This window comes from Phocoena sinus, chromosome 5, assembly GCF_008692025.1.
Source record: "Phocoena sinus isolate mPhoSin1 chromosome 5, mPhoSin1.pri, whole genome shotgun sequence".
NCBI classification, from domain to species: Eukaryota; Metazoa; Chordata; class Mammalia; order Artiodactyla; family Phocoenidae; genus Phocoena; species Phocoena sinus.
Window position 1 is genome coordinate 38013782 of NC_045767.1, and position 19310 is coordinate 38033091.

At 50.8% G+C, this 19310-nt stretch overlaps 1 non-coding gene across 1 annotated transcript; it reads left to right on the forward strand.

Annotated features, from left to right (window-relative positions):
- The first annotated feature begins 9818 nt into the window (after window positions 1-9818).
- On the forward strand, window positions 9819-9891 carry TRNAG-UCC. Its single transcript has one exon. It is a non-coding gene; the product is annotated as a tRNA-Gly (tRNA).
- The last annotated feature ends 9419 nt before the right edge of the window (window positions 9892-19310 follow it).

Consider the following 19310-nt stretch of genomic DNA (forward strand, 5'->3'; position numbering starts at 1 on the left):
TGTCCTGTGTGCTTTACAAAACTTAGCTCGTTTGATCCTGTGAGGAGGGACCGTTATCAACCCATTTTACTGAGAAGAAACTGAGGCAGGCACACAGAAGTCATTTGCCTAAGATTATAAGTGGCCACACAGGGACCCAGGCAGCCTGGCCTCAGGGTCCCTGCTCTAAACTTTTGCTAAACTGTGTCCTCATTTTGTGACTTTTTTTCCCGGAGGCAGAGAAAGGTGGCATTACAAAATGGTCTATCTGTGCAATGGAATAGTGTTTGGCCTTAAAAAAGAAGGAACGTCGGGACTTCCCTGGTGGCACAGTGGTTAAGAATCTGCCTGCCAGTGCAGGGGACACAGGTTCGAGCCCTGTTCCCGGGAAGATCCCACATGCCGCGGAGTGACTAAGCCCGTGCGCCACAGCTGCTGAGTCTGCGCTCTAGAGCCCGCGAGCCACTACTGAAGCCCACAGGCCACAACTACTGAAGCTTGTGCACCTAGAGCCTGTGATCTGCAACAAGAGAAGCCACTGCAATGAGGAGCCCGTGCACCGCAACGAAGAGTAGTCCCTGTTCAACGCCACTAGAGAAAGTCTGCGCGCAGCAGCAAAGACCCAACACGGCCAAAAATAAATAAATAAATTTATTTTAAAAAAAAAGAAGGAAAATCGGACACAAGCTACAATGTTGATGAACCTTGAAGATGTTTTGTGAAATAAAATAAGCCAGTCACAAAGGACAAATCCTGTATGATTCCATTTATATGAGGTTCCTGGAGGAGACAAGTTCACAGAGACAGAAAAGCAGAATGGTGGTCGGTCCCAGGGGCTGGGGGAGGGGGCGTGGAGAGTGAGTGTTTAATGGGGACTGAGTTTCAGTTTGGGAAGATGAAAAAATTCTGGAGATGGATGGCAGTGATGACTGTACAACAATGTGGATGTACTTCATGCCACTTAAAATGGCAAATTCGACGTTGTATATATTTTATCTCAATTTTAAAAACCAGTGGCGTAGAAGCGACTACTCTCCCCATTTTACAGATGAGCAAGTGGAGGCCCAGAAGCGAAGGGGCAGAGTCAGAGCACAGCGCCCTGCAGAGCACACCCACCCTGCAGGTCTGAGGAGGAGCCTGGGGAAGGAGGAGGAGTGGGGAGAGGGACAGAGTCAAAAGGCACAGAGAGCAGGAGGCAGAGGTCCTGCTTCCCAGCAACTCACGGTGCAGTCTCGCCAACCCAGACCCCGGGAGCTCAGGGCAGATCGGAATGTGTGGGAGGGAGGGGCCAAAGGAATGTGGCTCTTGTGGAAAGGACCCAACGTACGCACAGGGAACATGTTTAGGATTCGCCCAAAGGCAGGGAGGGATATTTATGTATTTGCCCTTCATGTCATCGGATTGTCTTTTCTGATTCACAAAGCTCGGGGAGGGAGGGCTGGTGGGGGAAAAATGGAGAAGACCTTTACAATAGCTCAAGTATTAAAGAAGGCCATTGCGGGCAGGCGTTTATCACCCCCCCATTTCACCCCTCCCACCCCACCTCCCGTCCTTTAATAAGATGGTAGGGGCTGGGTGGCCAGTTTTCTTTATTGGAAAGAAGGAGCCCAGGGGCACCCGGCATCATGTTCCTGGGGAGGCCCCAAGGATGTCACCAAACAGCCACAGCCAAGGGCATCTGTTAGGTCAAGAGAAAGGAAAGCCGAACCCCGCAGAGCACTGGGGCCCAGGGAGTGCTCAGAGGGTGAAGATGGGAGGGGTTGGCCAGGACCACTGAGGCCCTGGGGAGGATACATCCAGTTCACAGAGTCCAGCTCCCCCAGCCCTGGGGCCCCTCCACGACCAGGGATGGCCCACGTCTCCAGCCTGTTGCCTGGTATCGCTCCCAGCATCCTCCACTGCAGGCTGGATGGACAAGCCTCCCTCGCCCCCCGCCCACTCCAGGGCTGACCATCCCAGGTCCCTCACGATGCTGTGCTCTTGACAGGCTGGTCCCTTGGCTGTTCCTGAAAAACCACCCAAGTGGGCTCAAGTGTTTCCTTTTCTGGCAACCCCACCCCAGGCCTATGCGGGAAGAGTGATACCCCAACTATTCACCCCTTCATTGGAGTGGGGACCCTTTATGAGGAGGGGCCCACATCCTTCATCTCTGGAATTTGTCAGGCCTGGTCCGTGGCAGCTGTACAACCAACATCGACTGGATTAAGATGAAACCCACTAAATAGAAGTGAAACTAATTAAAACAGGTCATAAATACACTCCTAGGTTGTATGTAATTAGTGAAAGTTGACTCCCCCTCCCCAAACTTCCATGTACCAACTAACCCCCAGAACTTGGGAATGTGACTTTATTTGGGAAAAGGGTCTTTGCAGATGGAATTATCTGGGTGGGCCCTAAATCCAATGACAGTGTCCTTATAAGAGACACTCAGAGGAGAGACAGAGGCGAAGCCACGCGGATGGCGGCAGAGACTGGAGTGATGCAGCCACAAGCCAAGAAGCACCTGAGCCTTTGGAGGGAGCTTGACCCTGCTGACACCTTGACTTTGGACTCCTGGTCTCTGAAACTGTGAGAGTACAAATTTTGGTTGTTTTAAGCCACCCGCTTTGTGGTACTTTGTTATGGCAGCCCCAGGAAAACTAATACAAGTGTGGTAGAAAGAACATGAGATATTTGGATTCAGAAAACACCTGCTCTGCCTCTTGATGTCTTGGCCAGATTCCTTAAGCGCTGTAAGTCTCAGTTTCCCTGTGTATAAAATGAGGATCCTAATTCCTATTTCTGACAGTCATTCCAATGAGTAAATTCATGGAACTTCTTGGTCAGCCATGACATGTAATCACTATTCAACAAACGTTCAATGGGTTTTTTTTGTTTGTTTGTTTTTTTAATTTATTTATTTTTGGCCGCGTTGGGTCTTCATTGCGGTGCGTGGGCTTCTCATTGCGGTGGCTTCTCCTGTCGCGGAGCCCGGGCTGTAAGCCTGCGGGCCTCAGTAGTTGTGGCTCGCGGGTTCTAGAGCGCAGGCTCACTAATTGTGGTGCACAGGATTAGTTGCCCCACGGCATGTGGGATCTTCCCAGACCAGGGCTCGAACCTGTGTCCCCTGCATCGGCAGGCAGATTCTTAACCACTACGCCACCAGGGAAGCCCGTTCAATGGGTTTCTATTGTGGGCTGGCTCCAATACTGGGCTCTGAAGATTCTAGGTGAAGAAGTGACCTTGCCCTTCAGGAATTCACAGCCTGGAGAAGGAGGCAGAATGCCAAAGAAATCATTACAGTGTAAGAGCAGGTGAGAGCTGGGATGGGGATGGGGGACATAAGAGATTGTGGGGGCAGAGGAGGGAAACTCCAACTCACTTGGGGACAGTCAGAGAAAAGATCAGAGAGGAGGTGGTAACTGATTTGGGTTTTGAAGGATGTGTAGGAGTTTACTAGGAAAGTAAAAGAAGTGGATTTTGGGTAGAGGGAAGAGCACGAGCAAAGGCACAGAGGAATGGAAGAGCATGGCTTATGGTTGGAGGCAAGAAGGGTGAGGCTGGGGAGACAGGTGAGCTGACTGGGAAGCACCTGGTCTTCCAACTTGGGCCTGGATTTATCCTGTCGTCAGTGGGGAGCTATTGAAGGGTCTGTGGCATGGGAGTGAGATGACCGGGTTTGTGTTTTGGAAAAATCACTCTGCCTGCGGGGTGGAGGATGGAGGGAAGTGATGGGACAGACCAGGAGACCAGTGGGGAAGGGAGGTGGGGGCCGGTGTGGCCATGGTACCTGCCCGAAACGCTTCAAAACCTCACATCCATCTATGCACTCCTCGTTTTGGGGGATAATTTTTAGGCTGTGACCTCGCACCCCCTACCCCAGGTCCCACCTCTGTCCCAGAGACAGTCCCCTTGCCAACTTGGGTTTTTTTCTCTTCCAGGGAGATGTAGTCTCCCTGAAGAGGTTCATTATCACAAGCATATCAAATCCTTTCTTTCTGCACAATTTTGTACACATTTGCGGTCCTGCTGGATATACAATTGTGTATCCTCTTTCACTTAGCATCGCATTCTTCCAAGTTAGTACAAACTCTGTAAACATTTTTCTATCAAGCTGATATGCCATTGTTTACTCAATCAATCCCCTATGGTTAGACATTTAAGCTATCTCCAATTTATTTTTTACCATGATTTTTTTTAAATGTTGTAATAACATCTTTGAACAAAATATTTGACCACTTTTCTGATTATTTCCTTAGGAGGGATGTTTAGAAGTTGAATCACTGAATGGAATGGCATGCGTCTTTTGGCAGCTCTTGGGAAACGCTATCACATTACTTTCCAAAAGGGGCCATAAGCATTGTATGAAAGTGACTGTTTCAAAATCATTGCCAGCATTGACAATTACCATTAAAAAACAAAACCAAAAATCTTTCACTCATTTGAAGGACAAGAAATGGTATCCTGTCTCTGTTTGTATTTGTTTGACCACCGGAGGGATGAACACATTTCCAGGCTTGTTAACTAGCGACATGCCCTCCTGTGGGTGACATTCCCTCCCACCCACCCACCCCCGTTGCCTGTTCATACTCTTTGCTCCTGACCTCTTATAAACACAGCAGCAGCCTGGCAGCTCCCAACCACAGGCAGGGGCAAAAGGCCTGGAGGGGAAATTCTAGAAAGGACAATGAACCAAACCAGAGCAGAAGTCCCTGTTTTGTTAGGATGGAATTGCACAGCTGGCCCCATATGTGACAGAGCTCTGGGCACTGTGGGGACTGCCAGTGGCTCCCCCAGCCTCTCCTGTCTTCTTGTTCTGTGCTACAGCCTGGGGTCGAGAGCAGATGGTGGGCTTGTACTGGACTGAGTAGCATCCCCGAAAATTCCCGTCTACCCGGATCCTCAGAATGTGACCTTATTTGGAAATAGGGTCTTTGCGATGTCATTAGTTAAGATGAGATGATGCTGAGTAGGATGGGCCCTAATCCCATATCTTATAAAAGGAGAAGAGACATAGACTCAGACACAGAGGAGAAGCCATGTGACGATGGAGGCGGGATTAGAGTGACACGGCCACAGCCAAGGAGCCACCGGAAGCTGGAAGAGACTCTGCAACACCTTGACCTCAGACTTCTGACCTCCAGGACTGTAAGAGAATACAGCTCTGTTGTTTCGAGCCAGCCAGTGGTGGTAATTTGTTCCAGCAGCGGCAGGAAAGTAACACAGGGCTTATGGCAGGACAGGGACAGCTGGCAGGGTGACAGGAGGGCCATGGGCCAGCCAGGTCACTAAGCGGCACCAGCTCTGTGCTCTGCTCCGAGGCTGCGCCCAGGTGGATGGCTGGAGAGGTCCCAGCGTGGACGTCAGGGAGCTGGGCTCAGCCCTGCCACTCGGCGGTGACTAAGTCTGGGCTGCTGACGGAGCCACTCCACTGCTCAGTTTCCTCTTCTATAAGTTGAGGATACTCACAAGTCCACCGCAGGACTATTGTAAGGATTAGAGGCGATGATGAACTAAACAACACTGGCCTGACACACGCAGTTGCCCAGAAAATGTTATCCCTTTTCCTCCTTTGCTGCTGTAAGCCTTGGTCTTGGCATCAGACCGCCTGGGTTCAGACTCCAGCTCTCCACATCCTCAGCTCCATGACTTGGCAAGTCCCTAACTTCCTACGCCTCAGTTTCCTCATCTGTAAAAGGGGGCTATTACTAGATCAAACGAGGGGTTGCATGCAAAGCCCTTAGCATGTTCCTGGGCTCCCAGGAAGGGCTCCGCAGAAAGCAGCTGTCAGTCATGCATCAGAAGGGCTATATGGTGAAGCACTATAGTCTGGTAACTCCTCTCTCCTCCGCGCTGGTCCGAGATCCAGCGGTATGGGCACCATCGGGGAGCTGGTTAGTAAGGCAGACTCTGGCCCTCCCCGAGCTGCTGCTGAACCAGAATCTCATTTAACCAGCCCCTCTCCCCAGCCCCAGGGAGCTGCCTGCAGGGAAGCTTAACTGAAACGCAGTGTTTCCCAAACTTGCACCTCAGAAATGGGCTGTGACTGCACGTTCCCAGACCCTCATCCTGGACCAGGGGATTCCGACTCTTGCAGGCACAGACCTGGGAAACACCTTGCAACTAACCTTTCCTGGTGATGGGGGGACCCCCACCTGAGCAGGTGGGGCTCTCCTGCGGGGGGAGATGGACAGCCTGACTTGGGAAGGGGAGGCAGGCATTTGCTGAGCCCACTGGTCCTGGGGTTGCTGGGCCCAGCGGCCTGGGGTGAGGCCTACGAAGCTCGAATGAGGGGACAGGTGGCAAAATGCGTAGCACACAATTGGAGTAAGTAGTGTTCAAAAGATAACTGTTAGGTGAATGAATGAATGAATGAATGAACAGGTAGCACCAACACACTAGAAAAGAAAAGAAAGGAAACCACTCAGGAGTTTTGCAAGCGTGTTCTGGGGCCCCGGGGCAAGGCTGCATTTTGTCCTCCTGCCTGCATTTCATACCTAAATTTTAGTTCACATGTACTTGAGGACCCAACAAACACACAGACTCAGTAGCAGGGAAACCTGGCATCTCATTCAAGCACCTTCCTCCCCACACGGCCCTCTCCAGGGCTGGTAACGGGCCACCCCGTTGTATGACCTTCGTAGCATTTACCGTTCTCCGAAAATACCTTGCTAGCTGCTTGCCTACTTGTCTCCTTGAACTACATCGTAACCTCCAGGAGGTCCACGTCCTGGTCACCAGGCTGGGTCTGCGGTGTCTGGCCACTTCAAACCTCTCTTTGGTTCTGCCGTCACGTCGCCTCCTTCTTTTGTGTCAAATCTCCCTCTGCCTCCTTCTTATAAAGACCCTCGTGATGATGGTTAGGGCCCAGCCAGATAATACAGGATAACCTCCCCATCTCAAGATCCATGACTTTAATCACACCTGCAAAGTCCCTTCTGCTGTATAACGTGGCATTTACAGGGTCTGGGGGGTGAGGACCTGGACACCTTGGGGGCATGGTTGAGCTGGCCCCAGGGCCTCGCAGAAGGCATCTGTGCAGGGGGCCCCTCTGGAAGCCAGGGCACGACAGGGTGTTGTCAGCAGCTATCGGCTCCAGTGACTCGGGCAGTGGGGATGGGCAGGCTCTAAAGAAGCCACACAAGTGGGCACAGAATGACTGCAGGCCTGTGTCTGCCATGGCCAAGGTCATTTCACAGCTGAGAGTGAGCTCCAGCTCCACCGGCTACGGGAGACTGTCCTGCCTTCTCCGCAGCAGCCCCGACACACGTGCTGGGGGCGCCGGACACAGCTCCCAGGACGCAGAAGCCTGCAAGCGGGGAGAGGAACGGCAGGAGAGCCGGGGGGGGCACGGCTCTGCACCCGAGAATTTGTAAATTAGATGTCAGATTGAAGCCTTGAGAGCTGACGGGACTGGCGCTCTAACAGCTGGATAATGGCACATAGAGAATCCTCCATGAGTGACTGGGGAAACTGCGGGATCTGCCAGGATCTCTTCTGGGGACCAGGCTGAAAGGGGCAGACACGAGAAAGCAAACACTCTTCCACTTCCATTGCCCTTCGCGGAGCCTCTTGTTCAATAAACTAGTTTCGCTGTCATCCTCCATCCTGGGAGGGCTCAGGCGGCCTCGCTCTAAGAAAACCTGGTAGGACAGCACCAAGCCCCACACAGGAGTGAGAAACCCTGAGGAATCTTCCTTTCCAGGCTGGGCTTCCACTACAAGCAAGCTGTGCTTTGAAAATCTGCTCTAATGAACGACGGCAGCAAGGGGACTGATCCTCACAACGTTTATCACAATGAGTCTTGTACACAGGAGGGTCTACTTGCGCCACCGGGCAATGAACGTGCTGCTCAGACAGCTGGACCTTGGGCGAATGGGCCCGTTTCTAGAAGGCTCTTGGTATTTTGACCTAGAAGCTTGGGCCTCTGCTGGAGGTCTTTCTAGACCCCAACCAACCTTTTCACACTGCCCGTGTGCAAGATGTCGGGGAAGCAGAGACTAATTTCCTCTGCCTGCCACGTTCTGGAGCCCACGTGTCCCGGCACATTCATATCCATCACCATGAACAGGGATGAACAGGTGCCACGCACGGAGCCAAGGGCAGCTGTAACAGTGGACGGTCTCAGCCCCTGCTCTAGTGGGTGAGACAGGCACGAAACCCAGGGAGCACGGTCCCTGATGGAGGGAAGGGTGCCAGGAATGATAATAGCACAACTGCATACCTGGATCAGGTGAGCTTGTGAATGACCACCCCACACCCGCTTTGTACCAGCCCCATGAGGTTAGGTGTATCATGTACCCAGGGTATGAACGAGGAAACTGAAGCCGGGAGGAACTTGCCTCTGACCACCCAGCGAGGATGGAGGTGACTGGGATATGGGCTTGAGTGGACCAGTGGTCACACCCATAGCTGCTATACTGTGCGGTCTCATAGGCAACTGTCCGCTGGGTCGGGATGGGGAAGGTTTATTGCAGGAGCTGAATTGTGGGGTAGGAGCTGAGGGGAAGCAGAGAGGAGGGGAAGAAGGCAGGGATGCCTGGGCAGGAGGCGACGGTGATGGTGTTGCCATGTGAGGGTATGGGTGGCCCACGGGTAGCCCATGAGCAGTTGAGAACTGCTGGGATTGTCTGCATGGAGGGAGTTGGGTGTGGGGAACCAGGTGGAGCCTGGCATGGGTGTAGTGGAGTCTGAGTGACGAGCTTCTGCTTCCTGTTCAGTCACCTGCTACCATCTTGGACCTTGGGGGTGATGTGGGAACACCCTGTGTGCATGCTGAACCTCCTCTGATCCCCCATACATCACCGTGACCGGCTGAGAGGCCAGGGCCCTGTTCTGAGACCTGAACATTGTCTCGGCCACTACCACTGTCTCTGGCTGGCCCCAGGCCACCACCTCTATCCCTCAAGCCCTGAAAGTAGCCAGGCCGGTGAGGGGAGCTGGTCCCTGATGGGTGCAGCTGCATTGGAGCCCAGCTTCCCTTGATCTTGTTTGTACAGGTGGGAGGTCTGTTTGGAAAGCTTGGGCTCCAGCAGTGTCTCCTCTGGGGCATTCACAGGAAATACAAGGAGGCCACTGGAGGGCTCCAGTCAAGGGCAAGCAGAGGGGGCCTCTGGCTGCGACTGGCGGAGATTGGGACTTGGTCTTTGTATTCAGGGAGACTGAGCCCCAGAGCCTCATGGCAACCAAGCCTGGAAAATCAGGGTGGGAAAGAGAAAAAGGGTTCTAGGTGAGTTTGGAGCAGGGCCGGACATTCGCTCCTCTGGCTTTGTAAGCAGTCAATTCCTTGTCTTTTCTGCTTGAAATAACTAGAGAGGTTTCTGTTTTCCTGACGGAACTGCCTAGGGTCTCACGTATAATATATAATGAACAATGGTTTTGCCTTCCTGTCTCTTGAAACTGCTTTGTTGCTGTGATCCTCAAGGTGTCCCGTCTCCCGTGCATCCATCACACCCACTTCAGATCCCGCCTTCTCTGGGGAGCCTCCCTCTGACCACCGCAGCCCATAATGCTTGCTCCCTTCTGCCAACTCATTCATTCATTCATTCACTCATTCGTTCATGAGTGTCTACTGAGGGTCTGCTCTGTGCCAGAAAAGACAGGTCCTCCCCAGCACTAATCACTTCCATCCTACTCAAACCGACGATGCTGAATTTTACCTGCCCCTGGAAAACAGCGAAGATTTAGAAACCCCCTCACCCTTTTGTGTTCTTCAAAGACGGCTCACTGCAAAGCACCAACCTTCCCCAGGTGACTAGGTTGCAACTCACAGATCCTCCCCCCACCCCCAACATTTACCTGTGACAAGGTCAGACCCTCCAAATTACCATTCTTTGCTCATGAAAGATTAGCTGAGGAATTCCCTGGTGGTCCAGTGGTTAGGACTCTGCACTTCCACTGCAGGGGGCACGGGTTTGATCCCCGGTCGGGGAACTAAGATCCCGCATGCCGCGTGGCATGGCCAAAAAAATAAAAAGATTAGCTGAACTGTTTGTCCCCACTGACCAAGCTGGACAGGTCCATGTTTGGTCATCCGACTTCACCAAACCTTAGTGAAGCTTCTGCCCTCCCGCAAGGCTCCTGAGTTCTGGCCGCCCTTGGCCTGGGCCAGCATACTACACCTCTTAGCGGCCTCCCAAGGACACTCGGCTGATGGCAGGAAAGACGTCCTCCGATGTACTGCCCATCACTCCACCTCCACTCCGTCCACCGGGCTGTTCATTGGCACGTTGGCACCTCCCTGTGGAGGAAGGGCCCTTCCCCTGCCTGGCCCTGGGAGGCTTGCTCGGCTCGTGATCCCAGCCTCTACCCTAATGTGATTGTCCCTCCCCACTCTTGCAAAGATCCTGTCTGGAAAAGTCTCTCCTTACCTAAGTCCAGATTGGTTTGTTTGTTTTTTTATATGTGCTTGTCTCCTTTTTTTTCAGTTGTGGTAAAAACACATAACATAAAATTTACCACCTTCACCCTTTTTAAGTGTACGGTTCAGTTGTGTTCATCGTTATGCTACCAACTACCATCCATCTCCGGAACTTTTATCTTGCAAAACTGAAACTCTGTCCTCACTAAACCACTTCCCATCCTTCCCTCCCTCAGCCCCTGGTGACCACCATTCTACTTTCTGTCTCTATGAACTCGTCTCCTCTAAGTACCCATATTAGTGGAAGTGTACAGTATTTGTCCTTTTGTACTGGCTTATTTCACTGAGCATAATGTCCTCAAATGTCCATCCATGTTGTAGCATGTACCAGGATTTCCTTCCTTTTTAGGGCTGAATAATGTTCCATTGGATAGACAGAGTTAGACCACATTTTGTGCGTTCATTCTTCTGTTGATGGACACTTGGGTTGTTTCCACGTCTTAGCCCTTGTGAATAATGCTGCTATGAACGTGGATGTGCAAATATTTTGTCTACTTTCAATTCTTTTGGATATATACCCACAAGTGGGTTTGCTGGGTCAATTTTTAATTTTTAAAAAATTAATTTAAAAAATTTAATTTAAAACATTTTAATTTTTAAATTTAAATTAAAAAAAATGTGAGGAGCCTCTATGTTGTTTTCTATAGTGGTTGCCCCATTTTACCTTCCCACCCACACTGCACAAGGGTTTCAATTTTTTCACATCCTTACCAACATTTGTTATTTTCTTTTTTTTTTTTGATAGTAGCTATCCTAATGGATATAAGGTCAGATTTGTTTTCTACTTGACAAAATCAAGCAACTTACTATGCTCCAAGTGCCAGGGGATGCACTCGGGTGGCTGGAGGATGAGAAAGTGAACACTGAACTGGGTGTCACTGCGAAGGTCTGTGCCCTACAGAGGCCTCAGCGGGTGAGTGATGGTGTCAGGGGCTGTGAGGCGCCCCTACACGTCCACTCCAAGGAGGGCACGAACTAGCGAGAGATGGACACACTCGGACCAATTCAAAGACCCTCCACACTGTGAGAATGAAAGCATAAAGGCTAAAGAAGCACGGTCTGGAGGCCCATGACACAGATGATGGAATTCTAGACCATTCACTCTGAAGGGGCTTTGGGGATCATTTCATCCTTCCTCTTTGGTGCAGCTGGTCTGGTTGGCCCTGTTTGCCTGGAGCACAGTGTTGGGGGAACCCTGAAGTCGGTGTGAGCTCGGTGAGAAAATGCGGGGATCTGTCCACCAGTGCAGGTGCAGGCAGGCAAGCAGCTCCAAACATGCTGGCATGGCCCCTGGCACATGCCTGGGAACAGGGCTCCTCCCCGCCGGCACCTGGCTGGCCCGGCCCTGTGGTTTGGCCTGAGCCCGCAGCCCTCGGATTCCCATACCAGCTCCTCCTCTGCAATGAAAACCATCACCAGCCCCTGCAAGAGGACTGTGAGATCTTAAAACCACAGAGCTGGAGGGAAACTCAGATTTTAGCCTGCCATTTCCCAAAGTGATGATTTCCTAGAAATCAGTGGCTAAAAAATTAAAAATAAAAATGCCAGGTAACATTTATTTTTGAGAACTGCCTGGGTACCAGGCACTGTGCTGGACACCCTGGACCCAGCACTTCTCTTGAGGTGGCCAACTTAGCCCATAAGAAATGCTGAGATTCCAATAACAGATTCCCTCTTTCCTTTGGCCGCCAGGAATCTCACGGCTGAAGGCGATTCTCACGTGCGTAAATTGGCAGGACTGTATGCGTACTGAGAGTTTGCTAGGGCTACCATAAAAAAGGACCACCACCAAGGAGCTTAACAGACATTTGCTGCCTCAAAAGTCTGAAGGCTAGAGTCAAAATCAAGGTGATGGCAGGACCATGGCCCATCTGAAGGTGCTAAGGAAGAATCTGGTCCAGATCTCTCTCCTAGTTTCTTGGTTGTGGCAGCAGAACTATAATCGTCACATGGCATTCTTCCTGTGTGTCTGTGTCCAAATTTCTCCTTTTATAAGGATACCAGTCATATTGGATTAGGGCCCACCCTACTCCAGGATGATCTAATTTAACTTGACTGATTATATCCGAATGACCCCATTTCCAAATAGGATCATGTTCTGAGATCCTGGGGGTTAGGACTTCAGCATAAGAATTTTGGCAGGATGTGGCTGTCTTCTTGCTATGTCCTTACATGGCCTTTCCATGGAGAGAGAAATCTCTGGTGTCTCTTCTCACGAAGATACTAATCCTATTGGATCAGGGCCCCTCCCTGGTGACCTTACTTAACCTTAATCATCTCATTAGAGGCCCCATCCCCCAATGCAGCCATACTGGGGGTCAGGGCTTCACCATATGAATTGGGGAGGGGGACAGGAACATTCAGTCCATAACACCCCTGAACAGTGTACATTGTATGTTATATACACACCCTCGTTTCACCTTACCTCTGCCTCTGTGTCCTCTTTGTCTCAGTCTCCTTGTATACTTTAGAAATATAAAAGTTTATTTATATTTCTATAATCTTCTTGGAGCAAAGCAAGTCTTAATAAAGAACAAAATAATGGAACCGTGCAGGGGCCGGGTGGCAGGAAATGCGGTGACACTCCCAGCAGTAACTCCAAGGCCAGCAGTTTGCACACTGCTCTCCTTGGAGTCCCCGGGGGGCCTCATGGAGCCTCCTCGGGGTCAAGGCTGGTGGGCAATAGAGGGATGAGGGGCCGTGCACACAAGCCTCTGGCCCCATCCTCTGTGAATCGGTTTCTTCTGCTCTGTGGGTTGGGCTTTCACCTGTCATGTGACGGATTAAAGATCCTATGGCCAGGACTGCTTGGGAAACCCTGAGGCCAAACCAGCCCCAACAGGTCAGCTGGCAGGAAACAGACTCTATTCTCAAAGCCGATGGTCCATTCCCTCTTTTTTCCTACAGTTGAAGGGTCAGGCTGTCTACAGCCAAGGGCCCTGACAAAATCACTTGGTAATTGGAGAATCTCAGGGACCAAAAGTAAAATGACCAAGTTCCTTTAGCAGTCAGACTTGTCTGTCACTGGCCTTGCTGCTGTGGTCTCTCAGAATCATAGGCAGATTCATGAACTGGGTAACTCAGCACACTTCTGGTGGCAGCCCCTGGGGGCACGGGCACAGCTGCCTCCACCAGGTCACCCAGCAGGATTCCTGCCCATCCCTCCATGCCATGGACTCCAGCCCGTCCTATTTCTTGTGCTATGTTACAGGCTGAATTATGATCTGCCCCCCACCAAATTCATATGTTGAAGTCCTAACCTCTAGGACCTCAGAATGTGACTGTATTTGGATAGAGTCTTTAAAGAGGTCATTAAGGTAAAATGAGGTCATATGGGTGGGCCCTGATCCAATAGGACTGGTGTCCTTAGGAGAAGAGATTAGGAGACAGACACACACAGGGGGCGACCTTGTGATGACACAGGGAAAAGACAGCGGTCTACAAGCCAAGGAGACAGGCCTCAGAAGGAACCAACCCTACCAAGACCTTGATCTCAGCCTTCCAGCCTCCAGAACTGGAAGAAAATTAATTTCTGTTGTTTCAGCTGCCCAGTCTGCGGTACTTTGTTTTGGCAGCCGAGGCAAACTAATACGCTCTATGTTTGGAAATCTACCAAATACAGGCATAAATTAAACAATAAACGGAGAAAATTTTGTCTATTCTGGATCAACCTGCACTTTCAGAAGTCTGTTAGAAATAATTTTTTTTAAAAAAAAAGAGGAAAAAATCATGCCTCTCACATAGATATAAAAATGAATATGTTGTAGATTATATTTAACATGTTAATCAGGGAGGGAACTGGGCAGATGTTCTAGCTGGTTCAACAGAGACTCCAAAGAACCGACACATTTTCAGGTCAGGAATATTGAAATGATATGAAATGGAGGCAGGGCTGTTTTTTTACATCAGGGGAGAAGCCAGCTGAACCTCTGCTGGACAGGACAGGGTCTGCCTGTCCGTAGACAAGAATTATTTTGCATTGCTATTGGCCCCAAGCTGAATCACGTTTATGCTTTTGCTTTATGTATGTTTAAAGGGTACTGCTTGGAAAATTATTCAGTTTGTTTCTCTTTTGCCTCTGAGAACTTCCTCCACGATGATCAAAAACATCTATCTGCCTTGGGTGGAGGTGGGGTCAGGAAGGTCACAGAGGAAGCAGAGAGAAAGCTCCAGGTACTATTCTGATGTTGGCATGCAGAACAAATACTGCAGCAAGACAACAGATTGGAAAGCCAGGGTCCTGTGAGAGAGACAGGGTTTTCACAATTCCTTTCTCTCCTCTGTCAGCACATCATGGGCCAGGCCCAGCTGGTTTAGAGGGTTCTCAGGAGATGGTGAGACCAGCTCTGGGGTGCAGGACACAGGGTACTTTTGTCCTGAAGCCAGAGGGAGGAGAGCAGTCCCATCCTGATTCACCCCTCCAGGCATCCTGTGGGTGAACTCACTGAGGTCACCCCTTAGGAGCCTGGGAAGCCCCGGTCCCCACTTCCTGATCACCTCTGGGGTCCCTTCTTATAAGGACATGGTTCTACGGGATCGGGTCCCAGCCTTACGGCCTCACTTTTCGGGGAGGGAGACACAATTCAGTCTCTAACAACCACTATCTAGTTCTAGAATCTTTTCATCAACCCAAGTGGGAACCCCAAACTCATGAGCCGTCACTTCCCATCCCGCCCTCCCCCAGCCCCTGGCAACTGCTCGTCTGTTTTCTTTCTCTATGGATTTGCCTATTCTGGGCATTTCATATAAATGGAATCACGCATCACATGTGAACTTCTATGTCTGGCTTCCTTTACTTAGCATCGGGTTTTCACGGGTCACCGTGAGTTGGAGCTATTTTTAAAGCACATTTGTACAGAGGAGACATGAGAACCCAGAGAACCGTGGCGAGTTCACACAGCTGTTTTGTGGCATCTGTTCTTAGAGCCACTTGAACCCAGGAGCCTGGGACGTTGTTGGCACTCAGCAAGGTTGAAAAGTAAATGAGCAAGTGACTTCCCTTCCTAGTGACACATCCCTCCAACTGGGGAGGAGAATGTTATGTTGCCAACAGGCTTCTATGTGGGGTGCGGGGCTCAGGTGAGCGCAAGTGGCCCCAGCAGCCTCTGGGGCCAGCCTTGGCATTTGAGGTCCTCCAGTCATGGTCTCTGCTTATTGCGAGGGGCTATACTGCCATCTGGTGGCCAGAAGAAAACACAACATGAAACAGCTGGAGCGGCCTGTAGATTTCCTTGGAACTTCAAGGAAAAGAGGGCTTTTCTTGTGGAGCACCTGGCATCTGCCCTTCACAAACAGCTTCAGACTGCAGGGGTCGTGATGGGATATGAGACGGGGAATCAGAGCAGTGAGGTCAACACATTCTTTGACACGAAGAGATACTTATGACAATTTGCTTTGTGAAAAAGCAAAAAGATATGTGTATGGTACGAGCTGATTTTAAAAAGGGCGAAGTGCCTAAATGTATCTGTATCTGATTGCAGAGGAAACAAATCAAGATGTAAACAGTGTTCTAACTCCTTGGCTGTTGAAGGGGCTTCATGAGAAGATGCATGAGAAGTACGGAGGCTGGGGTTTCCCAGGCTGGGGGGGTCCCAGCAGGCGTCAAGCTGGCGTCAGGACTAGAATCACGTTTGTCAACATCATCTCTGGGTGATGGAAATATTTTTCCTTGTTACTTGTTGTATTGTCTGATTTTTCTCTTTTGATCATGTTACTTAGAAAAAAGAAATTAAAAAGAAGAGGGTGTGATAAGCTCCCGCAGAGGTGAGGTCACGTTTCATGAATATCACAGCAGCAGGGTGTTCTCTGAAAACGCATCACCCACCCGGGCAGGCAAGCCGGGCTGGATCTGATCCTGGCTTTGGGGCCACCAACTCACCCAGGACCTTGGGACCCAAACTCCTGGCTGGGCGGAACTGGGCAAGTTCCATGACCTCCCGGGGGTCACTTTCCTCATCTGTAGATGGGGACGGTCACAGGATCTACCTTGCAGGGGGTCATGGAGCTTAAACGAGTTGACACTGGTAACGTGTTTCCATCAGGCCTAGCACAAGACAGACACGATGCTGCTATTATGACTGGGTAAGTCACCTCCCAACTCAGGGCATCTATCCGATGAGGGACTCAGACTAGAGCAGAGTTTCTTCAACTACTGTCCTTACACCACCTGCCTGAGAGTCATCTGGGAAACTTGCTAAAGTGCAGCCCCTAGGCCTTGGCCCTGACCTACAGAATCAAAATTTCCAAAGATCTGCATTGTTAACAAGGCTCCCATTCGACCTCATAGAAAGTGGAGACCCCTGGAAACAGGAGATAATTCCTAAGGTCTCTTCCAGCTCAGACATTCTAAGATGCTGGGGTTCTTCTAGAGACCTGCCCAATCTCTTGGCCTCTGTACCCCACTTCTGTAATGAAAGGCAGTTCTTGGCTCAGGAAGCTTCCATAGGAACCTAGTCACGGGCTGTCCTTAGAGAATGTTCACAGAACAATAAAACTGAGAAAACCTCATTCCACTGTCTGGGTACTGAAGTCCAGAGAGAGGAGGGCATTTGTCACACAGCTGGTGATGGAGCTGAGAACACCATCCAGGTCTCCTGACTCTGGGGTCAATGATGTGCGTGTGCACGCATACACATGTACACACACACACACACACACACACACACACACACACACTCTTATTCTTGCTGAGGATGGTCCATGCTATGTGCACAACACAGAGTCAAGGCCTGGCCTACGGCAAGATAATCTTCCATCCAAGAACACATTAGCACACTCCCAAGCCTTTTCACTAATCCTAAGTTTTTCCTTACTTAGGTTAAGTCTTTTGGGCAGAGTAATAAGGGGAGAAAAGGAAAGAGACAGGAAATGTGAATTTTAAAGCTTTGGTTTTAATTTTTTCCTATACTTTTATTGTACAAGAACAAATTATTGTCCTTGTCAAGCAGATTTATTTAAGGTTACCCCAGCCTAGGCAATCTTATTCTTTGTGCCTTGGGCAAAACCCAGGTGTATAGGAGGCGCTCCATAAATGTTACTGATGGAAGTGGGGTAACTCTTGGGGTTTTTAGTCTGGGCCACCGGAAGAATGGGGTTGCCATTTAGTGAGGTGGGCAAGAGAAGGGGAGAGGATGACGAGCTTAGTTTTGAAAATTTTCTGAGATGTCTATTGGACATTCAGAGAAAGATGACAGGTAGGCAGTTGGGTACAGGATTCTAGAGTTTTGGGGAGAGGCCCAGGACACACACAAGTTTGGGAGAGATGAGCAAACAGATAGCACTTAGGGTCATCAGACATGCAGAGAAGGTCTAGTGAGACGAAGGACAGGAATGGTCCAGGCCTGTGCTCTGGGGCACCCCAACTTTCAAATGTGGGCCAGTGAGGAGGGGAACAGGAGCCCGAGACTGAGCAGTCAGTGAGGGAAGGGGAAACCTAGAGCGACTGGTCCTTCAGGAAGTCTTGGTTCTTGTCTCATGGAGGAAGGATCAATTCACTGCTGAGCTGTCAGTACTGCCCAAGAGTCAACTGAGACGGGGATTGAGAACTGATCACTGGGTGAGCAACGGAGACCTGGACAGAAAGGGTTCCAATGGAGTAGTGGGGACAAAGGTCAACTGATTGAACAGGGTGCCAGAGAGGAAAGGAAATTAGAGGACTAATCCAGGCGGGCCCATATTGTGACTAAAAGGAATTCTAAGATCATTCCTTTGACAATTATTTACTGAGCATCTATTAAATGCCAGGCACTGTCCGGGCGCTGGTGATAGAGCAGAGAACAAGAGACAAACATCTCAGGTGCTTACTTCCTGGCGGGGAAACAAGAGAAACCTATAGTAGGTTAGAAAGTGGAAAGTCCTAATGAGAAAAACAAGGCTGGGTGCCGGGGTATAGAGAGGTGGGGTGGGGGGAGGCAGCAGTTAGGTGAGGGTACAATCGACAGGCACAGCCATTTGGTAGGTGTGGGGGGAGGTTGAGGAGGCCTTCCTATTTGCTTCTAAGTCCCCAGAGAAACAGGAAGCAAGCTCATGGGCGGGAGGATGGAGAACACCGCGAAGGCTGAGAAGGAGTTGTCCAGGACGGCACAGGGCCTCGATCAGTGAGGAAGGAGGCCACACGGACCCCGGGCTCACCAGGAATTTGTGGTAGAAACCAGAGGATAGCTGCTTCTCACCAGCCTGGCTCAGCTCCCCACATGCAGGAGCAGAGGGCAAGGCTTTACCAGGGAAGCTTGATAAAGAGGCCGGCGGGCGGATCACAGCACGTTGGCCCATGGGGTGCAGCCTGGGAAAGAGGTAGACAGGGACATGAGGGGTGAGGGGCAGTGAGAAGATGAGCTGACCAATGGGCTCCAGGTCCTGGTGGGGATGCAGGGCTGCTGGGGCTGGAGAACTAGAGGGAGGAGCTGGAAAGAGATGGTGGGGATGAGAAAGGGGACAAGCGGGAAGGCAGAGGGCGATGACCATCCATGTGCGACTACCAGGCATCAAGTTCAGAGCCAGGTGCGGCCCCAAGGAGACCGTGGGTCTCAGCTTTACCAGCTGCATGTCCTCGTGCAGGCTGCAGCCCCCCGCGACCTCAGGCTCTTCCATCTTCAGGGCAGCCTTGCGGGACTGCAGCGCCCTTAACGGTTGGGAACGTCAGGAGCGGAACCTGAATCTGACTTCAGAGCTGACGTCCTATTCTGCAACCACGGGTTTTCCGTGAAAATCCTCACCTACCCGTGCCTCTCTCATTTGTCGTATTTTATTTCCGGGCCAGAGCTGATGACGACGGTATTTGGAGGCACCCTCAAGCATCCTAGTCCTTTGTGCAAGCAGTTCTACAGCCCAGTGACTTCCGCAGCCCACACAGGTAACCTCACTTCCAGTGCACTTGCTCTCACTTTGACCTTCCCGCGACAGCGCTACAGACGCGACTCACTGTCCCGCAGAG